Source organism: Protopterus annectens, chromosome 9.part0, assembly GCF_019279795.1.
Source record: "Protopterus annectens isolate FY-2018-M chromosome 9.part0, PAN1.0, whole genome shotgun sequence".
Classification (NCBI taxonomy): Eukaryota; Metazoa; Chordata; order Ceratodontiformes; family Protopteridae; genus Protopterus; species Protopterus annectens.
This window is the reverse complement of record NC_056743.1, coordinates 918,026,253-918,049,269: the sequence shown is the minus strand read 5'-3', so window position 1 is coordinate 918,049,269 and position 23,017 is coordinate 918,026,253.

The window sequence follows — 23,017 nt, the reverse complement described above, 5'->3', positions numbered from 1 at the left end:
AAAGAGCTGATAAAATACTTTGAAGACTGGCATGTAGTTGGGTGTAAGAGGATGTTTGCAACACGATCCACATCTGCCTGCAGACACCCCCCCCCCCATTCCCCATATCTTTTTGGAATGTGCATGATTTAAACACTATGTTCCTGCTCCATAGACAAAACTCAGTAGAGGTGTTGCATCGCCGGCTGAAGTGCTTACTTGGTACTAAGGCAACTAATCTGTCTGTCCTGATGCACACACTGGTGCAGGAGCAAGATAGAGTGGAGGAATTGAGGAACCGTCTTGCAAGTGCTGTCTCCTAAATGACACAGGTTGTTGCAGAGGCATTCACAGTTTGAATCTGTCCTTGCCAATAGGGAAGCATACAGTACTAAGGAGTTCTTGAAGGCTGTGGCTAGGGTCCTACAAATGTAAGTGTACTTGCACAGTTTACTTTATGGAACTGTTACTGATTGGGATGTCACTGTGTTGTCTGCACCTGTATAGAAGAGTGCACTAAGTCATAATTCACATTGTGGTGCTTAGCAAAGGTGTAGGGTGAAAAACAAACAAAAATATGCCGCATTCATTTTTTTCGACATCTTGAGTTTTGGACAACTAGTCCTCGAGATTATTAACAGTTGGCCTTATGGGTTTTCGGGTTTGTGATCTCGAAATACTGAAATTCGAGATTTCAGTATTTTGAGATTACAGAGTGGACCCATATATATATATATATATATATATATATATATATATATATATATATATATATATATATATATATATGGATCTAGGACTATTGGACGAAAGTTCAACAGTCCGAATCCACAATCACCGAACACAATTTTAACGAAAGCGCTTTCTCTGAAAAAGTGCTTTTGTTAAAGTGAGTTAAAAAAAAAAAAAAAAAAAAACAATAAATCTACTTTTATGCAGGGGGGCAAGCCCCCCTGCACCCCCCCATGTGGGGGGCTGTGCCCCTACACTCCCTACTTTAATATTCTCACTCCGAGATCGCACTACAGTGAGGAAAAGGGAATATTCCTTTATCCGCACCGTAGTATGATCTCCGCAACAGTCATTCCCCCATGACTCCCTATGGCTGCAGGCATACTTCCGCAAAAGTGTTTTTTTGGTAAAAAGCACTTTTGCGGACGTATACCCGGCCATTTGTGCTTCGGTTAATAATTCCTTCGGTAATTAGTACTGATCCCATATATATATATATATATATATATATATATATATATATATATACGTGTGTATGTGTGTGTGTGTGTGTGTGTGTGTGTGTGTGTGTGTGTGTGTGCGCACGTGCGTGCGTATATTGGAATGGCAAACAGAGTAGCACCATTGCTGCCTTCAAGGTGAAACCAAGACAACAGAATGGATAGCCTCAGATTCTTCACCAGTTTATTTCATATTGCCCTTCTTAAGACTGGAAGGAACTTTTGACTATAGTTCACTAGCTAGTCTTGTAATAGTCTGTAGACTGATTATCTACTATTTTCTGATGAATATTCAGAAGACATATATGTAACATACATGCATACACAGACACACAAATACACATTTGTATATGGTTTACCTATACTTGATCATGTATTTGCTTTGTTGAAATGGGAATTATCATCTCTGCCAGCTGAGTTTTGTTTTGTCAACCACTACAGAAATGTAAGTGTACTCTTTTAGTGTGACATCATTGAACAATAGGATTAAGTACGTTTCTCCTTCCCCACTGTTGTGGAATCTCAGAGTTGGTATAAATAGTTTCTGGGGTTTCTGGGATGCAGTCTCCTCCTGTTTTGGAGGTTCAAGGGGGGATGACGCCTGTAAAAATGCATTTCTGTTTGTTATGTTTTCAACTGTGCATTCGACTGATGTTATTTTTCAGTGGAATGTACCAAAATTATACATTTTCTCAATGAAATGTAATGCAATTATATATATATATATATATATATATATATACAGCAGAAATCCAAACAGCAGTCTGTCAGCAACTTAAAACGCTATGAAAGGACTAATAACGACTGACCACTTTCCACGTACAAAAAATGTAAAATATTTAATAAAACAAAACAGAACGAACGTAAGCGCTTTCACGGACAACCTGTCCGCTTCCTCAGACGTAAAATCATATGAGAGCTACAACCATTTATAGCACTAACATCTAAACAACCAATTAGTTAATTAACAATTTAGATAGTGCATATTGGCAATTACAATAAAGGCATAATGCCTCAAAACTGCTATCGACAAAGTTAAAAACATTTGCATAGAATAACACTCTAAAAGTATATTTCACAGCCTCAACTTCTAGCCCTACAAATATATGATTAAGCGCTGTCAAAAAACTAACAATTGAACTGTTCACATTATTAATAAAATACATGAAATATAAAAGACATGTTACCTAAGCGGTCTGCCATGCAAGATGGGCTTGAGGGGAACTGTTTCATTTAGACCACTTCCACGGTGTGCCCCCAATCTCAAAATCCATCTAACTTCCGCAGTCTCAGTCAAATTAACCACATCACCCAATCTGGGATTTTCTTGAACTATGTGTAAAATTTGAAATAAAAAAATGTGTGTGGAGTTAGTGTTCATTACATGTTTGGCAATAGCATTATATACTTCATTTCTACGTATACAGTAATAATGGTCGCGAATTCTCTCCCTCAAAGATCGATTAGTTTTGCCAACATAGTAACAAAAACAGACTTGACACTGTGCAACGTATACTAGGTTCCTAGAGGTACACGTCCCAGAACATCTAATGTTCCAAAGGACACCTGTATCTGGATGTCTAAAGAACCTGGATTCATTTATGTATTGACACTGTAAGCATTCATTGCATTTCTTAGTACCCAACTGCCAGGTCGGGCAACCTTCCAAATATTTGGAATTAGTGTAACAGATCTTCTGTTGCAATGTTTGACAATTTTTATAAACAAAATGAGGGAAATTACCTACTAACTGTTTAGTACTGATATCAGATGTTAAAATATTCCAATTATTGGACACCAAGTTTCTAATCTTGTTAATGTTGCTGCAGTATGGAATAATAATGGAAACATTTTTGTCCACCTTGGCTCTATGGACAGGTCGATTGATGACACCAGGGCCAAAATATGGTCTGGCCCTATTTTCCCTGTGATGTGCCATTTGTGCGTTCACCTGATCAATCTCCCCTTGATTATAACCCCTACTCAAAAATCCATTTTGTAATATTCCCATTTCTTCCTTAAAGATTCGATCATCGCAACAAAGGCGTGATGCTCTCATGGCTTGCCCCTTGATGATATTGGTAAAACAAGCCGGATTGTGCATACTCTGTCTATGCAAATATGAAGGTTGATAACAAGCTTTCCTAAACAATTTAGTCTTGACAGTAGCATCTTCCACATATATATTGACATCTAGAAAATCAATACTTGATCTAGAACATGTGCCAGAAAACTTTAAAAACTGGCAAGTGGAATTAATATAACTAAAAAAGTCAGAACACACAAAATCAACATCATCTATCACCATAAACAAATCATCCACAAATCGTCTAAAGAACTTCAAGGAAGGATGGGAAACAAGGTGTTGTTGTTCCCAGGCAACCATGACCAGATTAGCATAGCTATTGGCACAGCTTGTGCCCATAGCTATGCCTCTGGCCTGTTTGTAATACCTGGTGTCAAATAGGAAAACATTATTATCGAGCACAAGTTCTAAAAGAAAACATAGAAATTCAGCTTTGTCTATATGCAAAAAATTGTCTTTTATCATCAAGTTGAACACTTCAGGGCTGGATGGGCTACAGAACCTATCTCAGTATACTTAGACTATGAACTCAAGCAGATTCTAAGACAGTATACATATGTCCTCAAAGACACAGAACAATTTCTGCGAGCATTTTATGAGTTTTTGACTGAGCATGGTTATACAATGTCGACAGTTTTTTTGACAGCAGATGTGGAATCTTTGTTCACGTGTATCCCCAACTCCATCGGTATTGAAATGGTGTTCAACTTGATGATAAAAGACAATTTTTTGCATATAGACAAAGCTGAATTTCTATGTTTTCTTTTAGAACTTGTGCTCGATAATAATGTTTTCCTATTTGACACCAGGTATTATAAACAGGCCAGAGGCATAGCTATGGGCACTAGCTGTGCCAATAGCTATGCCAATCTGGTCATGGTTGCTTGGGAACAACAACACCTTGTTTCCCATCCTTCCATGAAGTTCTTTAGACGATTCGTGGATGATTTGTTTATTGTGATAGATGATGCTGATTTTGTGTGCTCTGACTTTTTTAGTCACATTAATTCCACTTGCCAGTTTTTAAAGTTTTCTGGCACATGTTCTAGATCTAGCATTGATTTCCTGGATGTTAATATATATGTGGAAGATGCTATTGTTAAGACTAAATTGTTTAGGAAAGCTTGTTATCAACCTTCATATTTGCATAGACAGAGTATGCACAATCCGGCTTGTTTTACCAATATCATCAAGGGGCAAGCCATGAGAGCATCACGCCTTTGTTGCGATGACAGAATCTTTAAGGAAGAAATGGGAATATTACAAGATGGATTTTTGAGTAGGGGTTATAATCAAAGTGAGATTGATCAGGTGCACGCACAAATGGCACATCATAGGGAAAATAGGGCCAGACCATACTATGGCCCCGGTGTCATTAATCGACCGGTCCATAGAGCCAGGGTGGATAAAAATGTTCCCATTATCATCCCATATTGCAGCAATATTAACAAAATTAGAAACTTGGTGTCCAATAATTGGAATATTCTAATTTCTGATATTAGTACTAAACAATTAGTAGGTAATTTCCCTCATTTTGTGTATAAAAATTGTCAAACATTGCAACAGAAGATTTGTTACACTAATTCCAAATATTTGGAAGGTTGCCCTATTTGGCAGCTGGGTACCAAGAAATGCAATGAATGCTTACAGTGTCAATACATTAATGAATCTAGGTTCTTTAGACACCCAGATACAGGTGTCCTTTGGAACCTTAGATGTTCTGGGACATGTATCTCTAGGAACCTAGTATACGTTGCACAGTGTCAAGTCTGTTTTTGTTATTACGTTGGCAAAACTAATCGATCTTTGAGGGAGAGAATTCGTGACCATTATTACTGTATACGTAGAAATGAAGTATATAATGCTATTGCCAAACATGTAATGAACACTAATTCTACACACATTTTTCTGTTTCAAATTCTACATATAGTTCAAGAAAATCCCAGGTTGGGTGATGTGGTTAATTTGACTGAGACTGCGGAAGTTAAATGGATTCTGAGATTGGGGGCACACCGTGGAAGTGGTCTAAATGAAACAGTTCCCCTTAAGCCCATCTTGCATGGTAGACCACTTAGGTAATAGGTCTTTTATATTTCTTGCATTTATTTATAATGTGAATAGCTTAATTGTTAGTTTTTTGACAACGTTTAAGCTTATAGTTGTAGGGCTAGAAGTTGTGGCTGTGCAATATACTTTTAGAATGTTATTCTATGCAAATGTTTTTAACCTTGTCGATAGCAGTTTTGAGGCACTATGCCTTTATTGTAATTGCCAATATGCACTATCTAAATTGTTAATTAACTAATTGGTTGTTTAGATGTTAGTGCTATAAATGGTTGTAGCTCCCATATGATTTTACGTCTGAGGAAGCGGACAGGTCGTCCGTGAAAGCGCTTACGTTCATTCTGTTTTGTTTTATTAAATATTTTACATTTTTTGTACGTGGAAAGTGGTCAGTCGTTATTAGTCCTTTCATAGCGTTTTAAGTTGCTGACAGACTGCTGTTTGGATTTCTGCTATTTATCTCTGGGGTCCTGTGGCTTTGTTTCATATATATATATATATATATATATATATATATATATATATATATATATATATATATATATGTTCAGTGCGTTTTATCATATGGTCATTACATCGAATGCTTAGGAATGTTGTATTGTGTTGAACTGCCTGTTCATCACAGGATGCTGACATTTGTTCTGCCAGATCATTACACAGTAGGGAGTTAGATGTTACCCTTTCCCCACTGTTTTGCGATCTTGAAGTTGGTATATATAATTAGCAGGAGGTGTGGAGGGTGCAGGGGGCTTTCTCCATGTGTAAAATATTTATTTTTGATTGATTGACTTTCGACAATTTGGGGTCAATGTAGTGTATGGTAATTCACTTAGAGGGCGATGTATTGAAATACAATCATAATATATAAAGAGAGAGAGAGAGAGAGAGAGAGGTATATTAATGCACCAGTCAATGCTTTCACAAAATAAAAACAATTTTATTTTAAAATGAAACAAAAGTCAATGGAGCAGACTCTTCTTAGAAAAACTAACTTGCTACAGTTGTAACCAAAGAAAATCATACAAAGTAATTCTTTCTTTCGGAGTGCAGAGTCCCATAAACAAGGGAACACATTCTCTGAAAAGAAGTCAAGTAATTTCCTTCTTGGGCAAGAATTAATGCCCAGAGCATGTAGGTACTTCCAGGTCAACTTTTCCATGGATTCTTTTATAGGAAGATGCTCAGGTTTCCTCAGGTGTACTTCACATAGATTTTTCTTACTGCAGCTCCTTATCCAGAACCATTGTTGCTGGCATGCAACCCCCCCCCCCCCCAAAGTGAGACTAACTTCTTTGAAGGGTAGAGTTATAGCCCTCTTTTTTTCTTCTTTCTTTCTTTCAAATACTGCTTTATTTACATTCAGTTTTTGCAATTTAAAAGACAGGTATTCAACAGGTATCTCAAACACCATATCCCAAATAATAAATATTTTAACCATCCAAGTCCATTTTCTATTCATTCATTCTTTTCGCATTACTACTTTATTTTATTCCCTTAAGTCATCTTTTCCAAATGGGCAATACTCTCTTATTTCTTCTTTGGTTATTCCTAGCTATCTTGATAAAGTTTCATGGACCTGGCCCTGACTATATCTCTCTTTCTTATAAATAACTTAATCACAGGATTAGCTGTCTAAAGATCTGTTAACTGAACTGTTCAGAGATCTTCTCTGCTGAATATGCAGTAGTACCTAACTATTTAAAGCAACAATTATATTTATAGCAATATTCACAATATTTCAATATATATAGCACTTTTAAAAGTAATAGTTCTGTTTACCATATCGATTCACACTACTTATGTCATTTTGAGACACCATCCTGGAAATAACTCATTTTGAGACACCATCCTGTTAGGAACAAACACACTGTGTCACATTGCTCCCCCCAGTGCTTAAAGCCCAGCAGATGGGCTGTGAGACCTACACAGGCCATCTGCATTATAGTGTTTCAAGCACATTCTGTACTGAAAATGCTCTTCTGCACTGTTTTGTATTCCTAACTTGTTGCCTACTCAGCTATAAAAAGTGGGTGATAGTACCAAGCGCATCCCAAAGACTGCCCTTACTTGATTCTTAGTATCAGAAATAGACCACTTTCTTCACATGGTTTATCTTTCTGAGCCAACAATATCCCTGCCAATCACATAACCTACATATTTTACCCCTGTCATACCTAATTTTGTCTTGGAGGCATTGACAGTTAACCCAGTTCACCACAGAGAATATAACACAGCCTGGGCCTTATCTAAATGAGACTTCTAGTTAACTAAATGTATCATTACATCATCTAGGTAAAAGGTGGCATACTTGACATGAGGTTTTAAGATGGTGTACATAAGTCTCTAAAAGGTCGCTAGGGAGCCCAAAAGGAAGAGCAATATACAGGAATAAGCCTTCTGGTGTTGAAAAGGCTGTCTTTTCTTTGGCTTCATCCATTTGATGGATTGGCCAGTATCCTTTTATTGGCTGTAATGTGATCAACATTCTTGCCTTCCCCAACTTTTCTGTGAGTTTATCAACCCTAGGCATTGGGAGGCTGCTAAATTTTAAATGCTGTCCAGCTTACTAAAATCATAACAGAACTCCGTTTTTCATCAGGCTTTGAGATTAATATTATGGTGATGTTCCATTTGTTTTCTGACTTTTTTATCACTCACATCTTAAACAAGTTTTGTACTTCCTCTTGCAGACCTTTTCTCTGCAGCTCTGGTATTCTCTTTTAAGTTAAATGTTTCCTCTGAAATAGTCTTATTATGGTGTTGAATCAGGACTGTTCTGACAGGGAGTTCTGAAAACACTGCTTTATTTCTTGACAGAAACTACCTTATTTCTTATTCCTGTGGTACATATAATGTGTCATCTACCTGAATTGTAGGCAACAGAGGTTGGTTTTCTTTCTTTGAATGACATATTACTTTCTGCTATTAACCTAACTACAGAGGTCTGTGATTCTTTCTGTGGTTCAAGGATGCTGATATGGAATTTCAGTTTTGGTCTCCTTTCACTAGTCTGTTTAACCTTATAATTTACATTGGGTACTTTTCTATTTCAAAGGAACCTTGCCACTTAGCCAAAATGTTGTTTTCTGCAAGAGAGATCAAAACTAACATTTGATTTCCAGCTTTGAATTAAGTGGTCCTTGTTTTTCTATTACACACTCTGATTTATGTGGCCTGGGATCTTTCCATAGGTTCCCTTACAATTTTTGAATGGAGATTTTTTTTTTTTCATTCCAAGTTCATATACCCTTTCCCTGAACTTTTGTTCAGTCTTCCCAGTGTAGAACCCCGGCCATTTACGTTCAGTCTTCCCAAGGTAGAACCACGGGCATAACTTACACATCGCTGTATATACTACACCTTTTGTTTCACAGTTAAAATTTCCAAGTAATTTAATGAGAGCATTATTAATGGTAACCTGTTCAGTGACATATTTTTGGGTATGACAAAATGTGGGCATTGTAGCTATTGTAAGTATATGCATGTCACTGAACAAGGTTACCATTAATAATGTTGCCGTTAAATTGCTAGGAAATGTTAACTGTGAAACAAAAGGTGAAGTATATGCCTGGACGTGTAAGTTATGCCTGGGGCTCTTCTTTGGGAAGACTGAATGTAAATTTAAGGGGAAGGGTATATAAACATTTATATGAAATGAGAAAAGGAAAGAAAACTAATGCCTTAGACAAAGATATAGAGGCAAAGCCAGGCCATTTTTTTTTAGTTTTCTGTGATTGAAAGGATACCAATATGTAACAGAGGTGGCCCTTGGGGACCTATGGTGGAGAAAAGGGAACTCTATTGGCAACTTTGCTTATGTGCTAATCATTGGCCGGGATCTGTATTGCTTGTCTGTTAAAACACAAAGCATTAATTAGGTCTACCTGATAGCACCAACACGCCAAAACACCGACAACGAAAAAAACGAAAAAAAAAAGAAAGTTCAAAAACATGAAATTTCACATGCCCGACAAACCACAATCCCGACAATCAACAGAATAAATACCTTTCCCGAAAAACACACACACAACACAAGCACACCAAAAACCTTACAAACCTACACTAAACCTTACATACACAAATATCTATGCACTAACCTTAACCCGAACCCTAACCCTAAGGTCCTTCACTATCACACACTTACCTTACTTGCACCCTAACCCTAACTCACTTAATCCGCCCCTAACCCTCAAGTCCATCACTATCGCACACTTACCTTACCCGCACCCTAACCCTAACTCACTTAACCTGCCCCTAAACCTAAAGTCCATCACTATCACACACTTACCTGACCCGCACCCTACCCTAACATCCGTCACTATCATAGACTTAACCTTACCCACACCCTGACCCTAATGTCCATCCCAATCGCACACTTACCTTAACATGTCAGTGTTCTCAGTGTCGGGATTCTCAACTGTCGGTCTTCTCCATTGTCGATCTTCCAGTGTCTGTGTTCTCATCATCGACGTTTACAACTTTCGGCATTTTCAGGTAGACCTATATATATATATATATATATATATATATATATATATACACACACATATATATATATATATATATATATATATATATATATATATATATATATACACACACACACACACACACACACTATTCCAGGTATGGCTTCAATATTCATTGATAAATATTCATTAAGAATCTATTATTTAGTGTGGAAAATACATCAACTATCAGTGATTTATTTATAACATTATTTAATATTTATTATGAATATTTCTTATAGTTATATAATTATAAATAGCCAATTGGTTTTAATAATTTATTTATACATGCTAGTTTTTATACATGATTTAAAAGTTTTAGGTGCTGATATTCATTCATTTCATTTCAACTGTATTGCTTTTTTTGTAAACTATAATGTCAAATTTTAAAAGGAACTGGCACTTTAAATTGGGCTATTTCAGATGGAGGTATGTCCGGTTATATGATTGATGATGTTCTTATTGTTAGTTTATAAAAATGGATTTGCCTGCTTGTATGTTTATCTGATGACGTTTTCCAGAGTGGAAACAAAAGAGCTTATCTATATTTTTATATTTTTATGTTCTCAAGTTATATAATAAACGTTCATTCCGTAAGTGGTTCCAGCCAAAGCGATTTGTTCTTCACACCAATTTAGTAGTTTGTTTTTTCTGTAGAGTCTATTGGTTTGTCTGTCTGATTCACTGTGGCTACAGGGACCCAAACTGGCTTGCAGTCACAGGATTTGATGCAGGAAGTCAATGTGTGTGATTTATCACAGCAGGCTGACAATTTAATGTTCCTTATCCAGCAACTTACTCAACGGATTGATAATCTTTCTTCAAGTGACTAACCTACACCAACAGATACCATGGTAGTTAGAGTTAGTGAGCCATTAGTAACTATCAAATCAGGATGAATGCAATTTTGAATCCACTATGTAATAATTTTGTTAATAGCTTGACTACATCATGGAATCCTAACAGAGTTATTGGTAACAGCCCACTAGCACTTAATGACTGGTTACATTCAAATTTTTGCCTGAATGGAGTATAACAGACAGGAGATACTACGCCAGTTGATTGACTTAGTGAGTATGATTACAAACTTTTAAAAGTTAAGAAATTGCAAATTGAAAACGTGTATTTTAAAGAATGTATAAAGGAAAATACTGTTCCTAAAGGACTGTGAATGTGGCGGTTTCCCACAAGGTTAGTTGTAAAGTCACCACTATATATGGAATTACTTTAAAATTGAACATGTGTGTATTTTCAAAAGCATTGATGAACAGATGCAGATTACACACAATTGTAAGATTAAAAAACTAGAACGGGACAGGAGAGATTATAATAACAAAGAGGCATACCTCATTCTCCCGAATTCGCAACAATGGGGAACTAGGTTTAAGACTGGTGTAACTAATCAAAATAACCATGAGTCACAATCGAGAGGGGTTTTCAAGAATACCAGAAATGTTAATAGAAATGGTTATAATAGCTAGTTTTTAGATCCAGCAGAATACCCGTCCTTGCATAGATCAAAGAGAATAAGAGACAGACAACAAAATTAAACCTGTTAATGGAATGCCAGGAACCATATAAAAATATCCCAGACAGGCAATCCGAGGTAGCAGAACAACAACACCAAGAATCCGTACTGGCATTAAGTGATTAAACTGACAATTTGTGCAATATAGTGACTAATAGGAAGGGAGACTTTAAAATATATAATTTTTCTTCTTTTTCTGTTAATTATACTTATGGTGACCTGTTTTCAAGGAGCCTTACCTTTGTATCTACTAGACATGCTGATGTGGCACATATTCTCATGGATCTTAATATGTGAGAAAACTGAATTTTAATATTATGTCTCAGAATGTAAGCAACACCACTACTTCACTTTGGTTATCTAGCACGTATAACCTCCCAATTCATTCTACATTGCAGGTTTTTGAAAGGATCTGTGAACTACATATTAGAAATCTACTTCAAGAAAAATATAAACAATAACTTTTCAGACGTTCATATCTTATGTAGTAGGAAACAACCTTAATTTTAAGAATATGATACTCTTACACTATGTTTGTTCTAATGATCATAATAGTATTCCTATTAGATATATTCTTGTGTATTTCTTAGCTCAGTATGTTTATATTTACATCATTTAATTTTCAATGACTACACTAAAAGGTATATCAGTTAACATTAATGGTTTAAATAATCATAATAAAAGGAGGAATTTAACTAGATATCTTAAGTTACATAAATCCCAGTTAGTATTTTTACAAGAAACTCACTTAATAACAGAGGATAAATTCAGACTTGAATCTAAAACATATAAGATTTTAGTAAGTTCTGAACATACTAAGAAAAAGAGAGGAGTAACTATCCTATGAAACAGCATAATGCCTTTTCCTAAAATAACAGATACATATAAGGATAATAAAGGAATGTTTTGTGCAGTCACCATAGAAATAAACAGTACAATTTTCACATTGATTAACATATATTGGATCCCAGGGATAGGGATAAACACAGTGAGACAACATCTAGATCAAATTGTACTATTCTCTAAAGGGAACATTATTTTGGCAAGAGATTTCAATTGTATTCTAGATTACAAAGACTCTAGTACTAATGGGAAGAGAAGAATATCTACATCATCTAAATTATTAAAAGACTTTTCAGATACTTATTTTTTGAAAGATATAAATTATTTTGCAGATACTACTTCTTTGTTTTACACTTTTTTATCTCATAGACATAATTCATACTCGAGGATAGAGTTTTTATTTCTAATAATTTAACAGATTCCTTAAACAAATCAGCAGTGATTTCATGTCCTTTATCAGATCATAATTCTATAATTTCTGAAGTGGTAGTCAATCCAAATTTTAATATTCATATAAAAAGATCCCAGCTTATATCACAAAATTAAAAGATTTTAATGATTTCATTTCTACAGAAGTACATAATTTTTTAGAACTTAACAATACTAATGATATATCAGAAATTTACATATGGGATGCCCTAAAAGCTTATCTATATGGTAGGATATTGAATTGGTACAACAAAAAAAGAAAGCTTGGGATAAAGAGCTGCAAGATATACAATGTAAATTAGACACTTTAAAACTTAGTAATATGGGTGATAAAGATAGATCAGATAAAAGAAAAGAAATAAATATGTTAAATAATAAATATCTAGAAATACTAAAACATAAAACTATGATCAATATAGAAAAATTCAAGTTTATAAATTTCTCTTCTAATCCTAAATCCTTAAAAATTCTTGCTAATAAAACGAAAAGATTAAATAGATTTAATCATATTAATGAAATATTCTCCCCTAAAAAAAGGAAAAATGGTATCGGAAATTCATAATATATTAACTGAATTTAAGAGAGTTTTTTATAAACATCAACCAAACAACTACTGAAATTAACTCTAAAGAGGAAATAAAAACATTTATTAATAAATAGACTAAAACAAGACTTTCAGAGGAACAAGGGATTTCTATTGATAAACAAATATCTTTCAAAGAACTTCAAACTCACATTACCAAATTAAAGCAAAATAAAGCACCAGGTAATGACGGCATCATTCCTGAAATTTACAAATTACTACCTATAAATGCTCTAAAATTGCTTTATAAAGTATTTAATCTTGTTCAGGACAAAAATATAATTCCACCTTCTTGGAAATACACTTTTATTTATCCTATTTTAAAATCTAACAAAGATCCCTCTAAGTGTACCTCCTATAGACCCATCTCCCTATTAAACACTGATTACAAATTATTTATGTCCATTTATGCAGAAAGGCTTAAAACACTTTTACCCAAATTAGTTGACAGTGATCAAACGGGGTTTATAATAAACAGAACTTCATATGATAACATTAAAAGAATATTAACTTTAATTGATTCGGTGAAAAATCTTAAAACAAATTTAACCCTAGTTAGTTTAGATATAAATTGTGCTTTCGACTCAGTTACATGGGAATATTTGTTCACTCTATTAAAGGAATTAAATTTCTCCAATAATTTTATCAATATTATCACTCTGTTATATGAAGGTAGCCAAGGTTATGTTAAAATTGGTACTAGTATATCTCAAAATATACCAATAGTAAAAGGTACTAAGCAAGGGTGTCCTTTATCCCCCCTTTTATTTTCATTAGTTATGGAACCATGGGCAAATTTAATAAGACATGATACAGATATTGAAGGATACAAGTTAAACCCCACTATATCATCTACAATACAAATGTTTGCAGATGACATACTGTTTACTCTTGGGAGTAGAAGGGAATCTATACAACAACTTTTTAAAAACATGGAATATTTTCCAAAAAATTCCGGTCTTACTTTTAATAATAATAAAACACAAATTCTTTTAACAGGTTCAAAAAATACAATATACCTGATAAATATAATGAATATATATAGCTCAGTCTCAACAAATAGCATATTTAGGTATAATTATTACCAACAATATTAAAGATACCATTCAAATAAATTATAATAAAAGTCTAGTACAGACAGAAAATTTAATAAATAAATGGAACAAATTACCCTTTTCGATGGATGATAAACTTTTAATAATAAAGATGATCCTTCTCCCCAAAATCTTATATATAATTCAATCTTTATCTATACCTCCTTCTTACCAAATAATTAAAAAATTTAATTCAATGATTCAGAATTTTTTGTGGTTACCAAATAAGCCAAGGATTGCATTAACATACCATATGTATAATTGGAATAATGGGGGTATAGCCTTACCAAATTTAGAAATGTATTAAATTTCATCAGTATTCAATACAATCTATCATCTCATTGATGTGGAATACACTGCTAAGTGGAAAGAGTTTATAGAGGTATTGTCACAAAATACCAATGATATAAACAGTTCCTATAAGCTAAATATTATTAATAATCCATTTATTTGGAGGTTAAAAGATTATATTTCTGAATTTTCTTCTCTGAGTTTTAACTCTAAGTATATAGTTTTTCTTTTAAAATCATTTAAACATTTTATATTTAAATATAATATACATAAGGATTGGCTTTTTTTACTCTTCCCTATAGCCTACACACACAGATCTATTTTCTCTTCAGATTATACAAAAATGTCTATATTTCAGCAAAAGCATTTAACATTTTGGCACCAAATGATGATAAATAATGAGATAAAATCCAATAGTTTACTCTTGGAAGAGTATAAACTTGATTCTTGTTTATGGTTAGAGCTTCAAGAAGCTAGACAATATGTATTAAATAAATTGGATTCTATGTCTCCTATAATTAGGAAAAAAAATCCCAAGCTAGTACAATATATGATGTTATCAGTTTTGCACAAATCTTATCAAACATTTATAGGGTAATTAAATGTGATTTAGATACACATTCAGATAATTATTGGAAATATTTTTCTTTAATTAATAATAATCTCCCTTCTGAGAAAGGCAAATTGAATATTTTACAATCAGCAAGTATGACTACTTCTTCTTTAAAATGGAAATTATTCACATGGAGATTTTTAAATAGATCATTTATCACTCCTCATAATATAAGTATATTTTCTAAAAAGAATATAACATGTTGGAGATGTAATATTGAATTGAATGCTGACTGGTCTCATATGTTTTATAACTGCATATATTTAAGAAAATTTTGGGATGACATCAATAATTTGTTGCAAACAATTTTTACTGATAATTTCTTTATATCTAAATCACTAGTTTTATTTAATACTCCTGTTTCTGATTGTGTAAAAGAGAATAAGTACCCTTTGGTTTGGTCTATACTATCTAGAGCTAGAAAAACAATCACTAAAAATTGGAAATCTAGTGCAGCACCTACATTTTTGGAATTTAAATATATACTCCTTGAAACATTTAATTTGGAAATGTTAACTATTAAATCTAGATCATCTAGGAATACTACATTATATAATTCATGGAATATCATCTATGAACTTCTAGAAAAATAGTTTATTAATTTATGGAAACAGATGATTTTTATTAATCCTACAGCTACATTAAGAAATTTTTTTTGCATGATGAACGTCTTTGTACATAGTTAAGGTTTGTTTTTTTTTATTTTTTTGTTTTTTAACTTTAAAGAAAAAAATGTTATAATTTCATGGAAATATTTGTTCATTTTAATAATTATTTAATAAAATTCTTTGAAAAAAAAAGAAAAATATAAACAGATAAATTATAATTTGACAAAGGATAAAAAAAGAGACTGGATGAGGTTAAGAATAAAAACATCAGAATTATGAAACCTGATTGGGGGGGCTTGTCATGATGGACTGTTGATTACAGCAGGAGGCTATATGATTTACTAAACAATGATACCTATATAAAAGTGCCTATTAATGAGTTAAATGAGGCTTATAGGAAAATTATGAATGATTTGGATGATTTGTTTGTTGATAGATTGATATAGATGATTATAACTATCTGAATTTGTTTAGTCCAAAAACACCTATTATGTTTGGTTTACCTAAGATCCATAAGAGCAATCAACACCCCCCCCCCAGTGTAACCCACAGTTGATGCCCTTGGGTGAATTACACACCCATATGCAAAGTTTTTGTATATGAAACTGAAAGACATATTTGCCCCCCCCAAAAAACATATTTGCCATGACTAATGGGACTTTTTAGAGAAAATCAATAAAATACAGTATAAAGAAACATATATATTTATTACAATTGATGTTAAGGATCTCTATACTGTTATACCTCACAGTTTAGGTTTAGATTGGTTTATTGAGTTTTTACATGAGAATGGTATACCAGAGAGTGATATTAATTTATATGAGAATTAATTGGAAACAGTTTTAAAGAAGAATTTTATTGTATTTCATGGACAACTATTTCTACAGCAAAAAGGTGTAGCAATGGGTTCAGCATGTGGGGGCCTTTTTGCAAATATAGTTATGGTACAATGGGAATATAAGTACCTTTTTAAATCAGAATTTATGAGGTCATGTAAATTTTATGCCAGGTTTTTGGATGACGTATTTATGTTATGGGATGATGGTAAGGAGAAAATTAATATATTTTTAGATTTTATTAATAACAGCTCCAATTTTTTAAAAAAATGACATATGAATTTATTGATACACACATAGCATACCTGGATATATTATTGAATAAAGACAATACTAAAAAGAGATTTGTTTCAAAGATTCATAGCAAATATACTTACTCCAATAACTTTTTGTATTTTACAAGTGTGCACACATTAAATCAAAAGAGAGCTGTCATAAATGGACAGTTCATAAGGGCAGCCGGATGATCACAGATTATGATGTATTTTTTGGATGAATGCCTGTTGTTGAAGGATATGTTTCAGAAAAGAGGGTATACAGTAAGTCTTATTGATAACATTATGTTGGAGGTTATTAATAAAAGGGAACAGAATTATCTTACCCCAATCCTAGGCAAAACTGAAGATATAATTTCAAGACAAAATCACAACAACAGTTTAAATGACAGTCATACTATAGCTAATAATGATAATCAATTAGTAAATTCAGTAGTTCTTTCATTACAATGTATACAGTTAACAGTAACTGTATTGAATTTATTCTAGAAAAAACTGGTCTGTTTTATTTGATGATAGGGAAATGAAAAAGAATGTGGAAGAGAGACCATTTATTATATATAAAAGAGGAAAAAAATGTAAAAAGTTTTAGAAATGAGGTAGAGTGGAGAGTAAATTTTTGGGTATGAGAAACCACGGGCATTGTCGATATTGTAAGTATATGTATGTCATTGAACAGGTTACCATTAATAATGTTGTCATTAAATTGCTAGGACATTTTAATTGTGAAACAAAATATGTAGTATATGCAGTGATGTGTAAGTTATGCATGGAATTCTACATTGGGGAGACTGAATATAAGTTCAGGGAAAGGGTATATGAACATTTATATGAAATGAGAAAAGAAAAGGAAACAAGCCTTGTACAAACATGTAGAGGCAAACTCAGGCCAGTATTTTTGAGTTTTCTGTGAATGAAATGATACCAATTTGCAATAGAGGTGGCCCTTGGGGACTTACGGTGGAGAAAAGGGAACTCTAGTGGCAATTATGTGCTAATAGTCCGTCGGGATTAAGCCATCAGATCTCTATTGCTTGTTTCTTAATTAATTAATTAGATAGGCATGTTGTATTTATTTTATGGAATATACATACTATTCCAGGTAAGGTTTCAATATTCATTTATAAATATTTATTAAGAATCTATCATTCAGTGTAGAAAATGCATCAGCTGTCAGTGATTTGCTAATTTTAACATTATATAATATTTATTATGAATATTTATTAAGTGTTATATAATTATAAATATTCAATTGGTTTTAATAATTGATATTTATGCTAATTTTATACATGATTTAAAAGTTTTAGGTGTTGATATTCATTCATTTCATTTTAACTATATTGCTTTTGGTCAACCATAATGTCAAATTTTAAAAGGAACTGGCACTTTAAATTGGGCTGTTTTAGGTGGAGGTGTGTCCAGTCATATGATTGATGATGTTTTTATTATTAGTTTATAAAAATGGATTTGCCTCTTTGTATGTTTATCTGATGAAGTTTTCCAGAGTGGAAACGAAAGCATTTATCTGTATTTTTTTTATTTTTATGTTCTCAAGTTATATAATAAATGGTTGTGGTGGACTACCAAGATGGCTGCACACTGAGTAACAGCTTGCTTCTAGCTTTCCCGGTGTGAAAACAGAAACTCAGCAGAGAGGGCCAGTAGACTTGTGTTTATGGGCGAATTTCAGTAACTGGCTAGTAAAGTGCACTGCCTGGATGTCAGGAATAAAGAAATACAGAAGACCTAGAAAAAAATCTGGTACAAAAAGTGAGGAAGAAACAATGACTGGGAAGAGTTCTGAAGCTGTTCAGCAAAAGGCAATGCAACCTTCAGACATGACTTCCAATACACTACAGGAGGATATAAGACAACTGCATTCAGACTTGGTGAAAATAAACAAAATACTTATGGAGTATATCAACACAAAAAGCAAAAGTCTGGAAAAAATGGATGAAGCTTTAAATAGATATTCAGGTGAGATGATAAAGCTGCAAAAATCAGAGTCTGAAATGAAGAAAAGGCTGGCTGAATATGAGACTGCTCAAGAAGAGATGTTTAAAAAAATAATAGACTTAGAGGACAGAGCACATAAGGAAAACCTGATATTTTCAGCTACACCAGAGAAGCTGGAAGGAACAGACTGTATTCATTTTATGAAAGCACAAATAAGCAACTGGACTGGTATTCCACAGCAGAAATTGTTAGTTGAAAGGACACATCATGTATATGCTCCAAACCTAGCTATAAGAACGCAAGCTAGACCTTTAATAGTAAAGATGCAATCCTACCAGCAGGACTTGATTCTGACAAAACTGTGGCAGAAGGGCAAAATACTAAAAGTGAGAGACAGCAAAGTGTTTGTGGAGAATGATTATGCATTGTACACTAGGTAGAAGAGGAATAAATTTATTCCAATATTCAGGGAATGTCGAGACACCGGTGTGAAATTCACACTGCTGTATCCAGCTGTCTTTAAGATATTCTTTCCTTGAGAGAAAAAAACATTTTTTGATGAAGTGCACACTAAGGAGGAAGTACAAAAGTTTAGCCAACAAAATGTGAGCTGTGAACCAGAAGGAGATCCTGCTTCTTGTTCTTCTGGTAATAAAGACCACAGCGAGACTGTAGCTGTGAAACCTTTTTCAGTATTTCAATGGAAAATGTTGGCGAGAAGAAAGGGAGCATGAGAGTTGACTAGAAGAACTGAGAATAGTTGGAAAGTAAAGACAGGATTTGGGTGATGAAGAACATTAATAAAACCAGTAACTTAATGAGGGATTACTAAAATGCAATAATTATATTTGTGAAATATGACAGAACAAGAAAATCTGGAAATATTGGACTTTTTCAAAATTTGTTGGATTTTTATTTATGTATTTATTTATTTACATTTATTACCCAGGTTAGTCCAGCTGAGACAATGACCCATTTTCAGTGGAAACCCAATGAGAAAATCTCCAGAATATTAACAATTATTACAGAAGTTACAATAAGTCTGGAAATTGATGGTGTAATGATGAATGTTGTTAGTGCATATGCTCCACAAGTTGGGTGTGCGATGGATGAGAAAGAAAAATTTTGGAGTGAGTTGGATGAAGTGGTGATGACTGTACCCAAGGGTGACAGAGTTGTGATTGGAGCAGATTTCAATGGGCATGTTGGTGAAGGGAACAGAGGGGATGAGGAAGTGATGGGTAGGTATGGTGTTAAGCAAAGGAATGCAGAAGGTCAGATGGTAGTGGATTTTGCGAAAAGGATGGACATCGCTGTGGTGAATACGTATTTTAACAAGAGGGAGGAGCATAGGGTGACATACAAGCATGGAGGGAGATGCACACAGGTGGATTATATCTTATGTAGAAGGGCTAGTCTGAAGGAGATTGGAGACTGTAAAGTGGTGGCAGGGCAAAGTGTAGTTAGGCAGCATAGGATGGTGGTTTGTAGGATGACATTGGTGATCAAGAAGAGGAAGAGGCGTATGAGGGCAGCACCAAGGATCAAATGGTGGAAACTGAAAAAGGGTAATTGTGAGGTGGAGTTCAGGGAAGAGTTAAGACAGGCACTGGGTGGCAGTGAAGAGTTACCGAATAGCTGGGTAACTACAGCAGAGCTAATAACAGAATTGGCTAGAAAGGTGCTTGGTGTGATATCTGGAAAGAGGAAGGAGGATAAGGAGACCTGGTGGTGGAATGAGGAAGTACAGGAGAGTGTACAGTGAAAGAGGTTGGCGAAGTAGAAGTGGGATTGTCAGAGAGATGAAGAAAGTAAACAGGAGTATAAGGAGATGAGGTGCATGGCAAACAGAGAGGTGGCGAAGGCTAAGGATAATGCGTATGAAAAGTTGTATGAAAGGTTGGACACTAAGGAGGGAGAAAAGGACCTGTGCCGATTGGCTAGACAGAGGAACAGAGCTAGTAAAGATGTGCAGCAGGTAAAGGTGATAAAGGATAATGAGGGAAACATACTCACAAGTGAGGAGAGTGTGTTGAGCAGATGGAAAGAGTACTTTGAGGGGCTGATGAATGAAGAGAATGAGAGGGAGAGAAGATTGAATGATGTGCAGATAGTGAATCATGAAGTGCAGTGGATTAGCAAGGAGGAAGTAAGGACAGCTATGTAGAGGATGAAGAATGGCAAGGCTGTTGGTCCAGATGACATACCTGTGGAAGCATGGAGGTATTTAGGTGAAATGGCAGTGGAGTGTTTAACTAGATTGTTTAATAAAATCTTGGAAAGTGAGGGGATGCCTGAGGAATGGAGAAAAAGTGTTTTGGTACCGATTTTTAAGAATAAGTGTGATGTGCAGAGCTGTAGTAACTACAGAGAGATTAAATTGATCAGTCACAGCATAAAGTTATGGGAAAGAGTAGTGGAAGTCAGGTTAAGAAGGGAGGTGATGATTAGTGATCAGCAGCATGGTTTCATGCCAGGAAAGAGCACCACAGATGCGATGTTTGCTCTGAGAGTGTTGATGGAGAACTACAGAGAAGATCAGAAGGGGTTGCATTGTGTCTTTGTGGACCTGGAGAAAGCATATGATAGGGTGCCTAGAGAGGAGTTGTGGTATTGTATGAGGAAGTCGGGAGTGTCAGAGAAGTATGTAAGAGTGGTACAGGATATGTAATAGGGTAGTGTGACAGCAGTGAGGCCTGCGGTAGGAGTGACAGATGCATTTAAGGTGGAGGCGGGATTACATCAAGGATCAGCTCTGAGCCCTTTCTTATTTGCAATGGTGATGGACAGGTTGACAAATGAGTTCAGACAGGAGTCGCCATAGACTATGATGTTTGCAGATGACATTGTGATCTGTAGTGAGAGTAGTGAACAGGTGGAGGAGTCCCTGGAGAGGTGGGGATATGCTCTAGAGAGAAGAGGAATGAAGGTCAGCAGGACTAAGACAGAATATATGTGTGTGAATGAGAAGGACGACAGAGGAATGGTGAGGATGCAAGGAGTAGAGGTGGCAAAGGTGGATGAGTTTAAATACTTGAGATCAACAGTTCAGAGTAATAGTGAGTGTGGAAAAGAGTTGTAGAAGAGAGTACATGCAGGATGGAGTGGGTGGAGAAGAGTGTCATGAGTGATTTGTGACAGACGAGTACCAGTAAGAATGAAAGGGAAGGTCTACAAGATTGTAGTGAGACCAGCTATGTTATATGGTTGGAGACAGTGGCATTTACAAAAAGGCAGGAGTCAGAGCTGGACTTGGCAGAGTTAAAGATGTTAAGATTTGTACTGGGTGTGATGAGGGTGGACAGGATTAGGAATAATCATATTAGAGGGTCAGCCCAGGTTGGAAGGTTTGGAGACAAAGCCAGAGAGGCATGATTACATTGGTTTGGACATGTGCTGAGGAGGGATGCAGAGTATATTGGGAAAAAGATACTAAGGATGAAGCTGCCAGGTAACAGGAAAAGAGGAAGGCCTAAGATAAGGTTTATGGATGTGGTGAGAGAGGACATGCAGGTAGTTGGTGTGACAGAGCAAGATGCAGAGGACAGGAAGAAATGGAAACAGATGATCCGCTGTGGCAACCCCTAATGGGAGCAGCCGGAAGAAGAAGAAGACAGAAGTTACAAAGATATAAACATATAACATAAATTTACTAGCAAGTAATAGCATGACATAAGGATATTAACAGGTAACAGATCTCTAAATATTAAATATTAAAAAAGACAGAGTATGAAATTCAGTGGAATATCATACATGAGGTCATTCCAATGTACAAAGAGTCACTAGTAATACAAGAACCTTTTTTTAAGTATATGCCCTACTTCATGTCATTAATGTTCAGAAAAATGCTTTCAGGAGTAGAGGAGAGGGGAGAAAGCTAAGTGTAAGCAAAGAAAGCATTTTCTTTTCTTAATAGTACTGTATTTGTGGTGTATTATTTTCTATGCATGCTATTTTTAAGTGCAATGGGGACTGTTAACAGTTGCTGTTGTTATTTTCCTTTTCTCCCCTCTTCTCACTTTGTTCTTGTATAGTTTTGAGAAACATAGGCAATGCAATGTTAAAAAACAGCCTGGTTAAAAAGGCATGGCA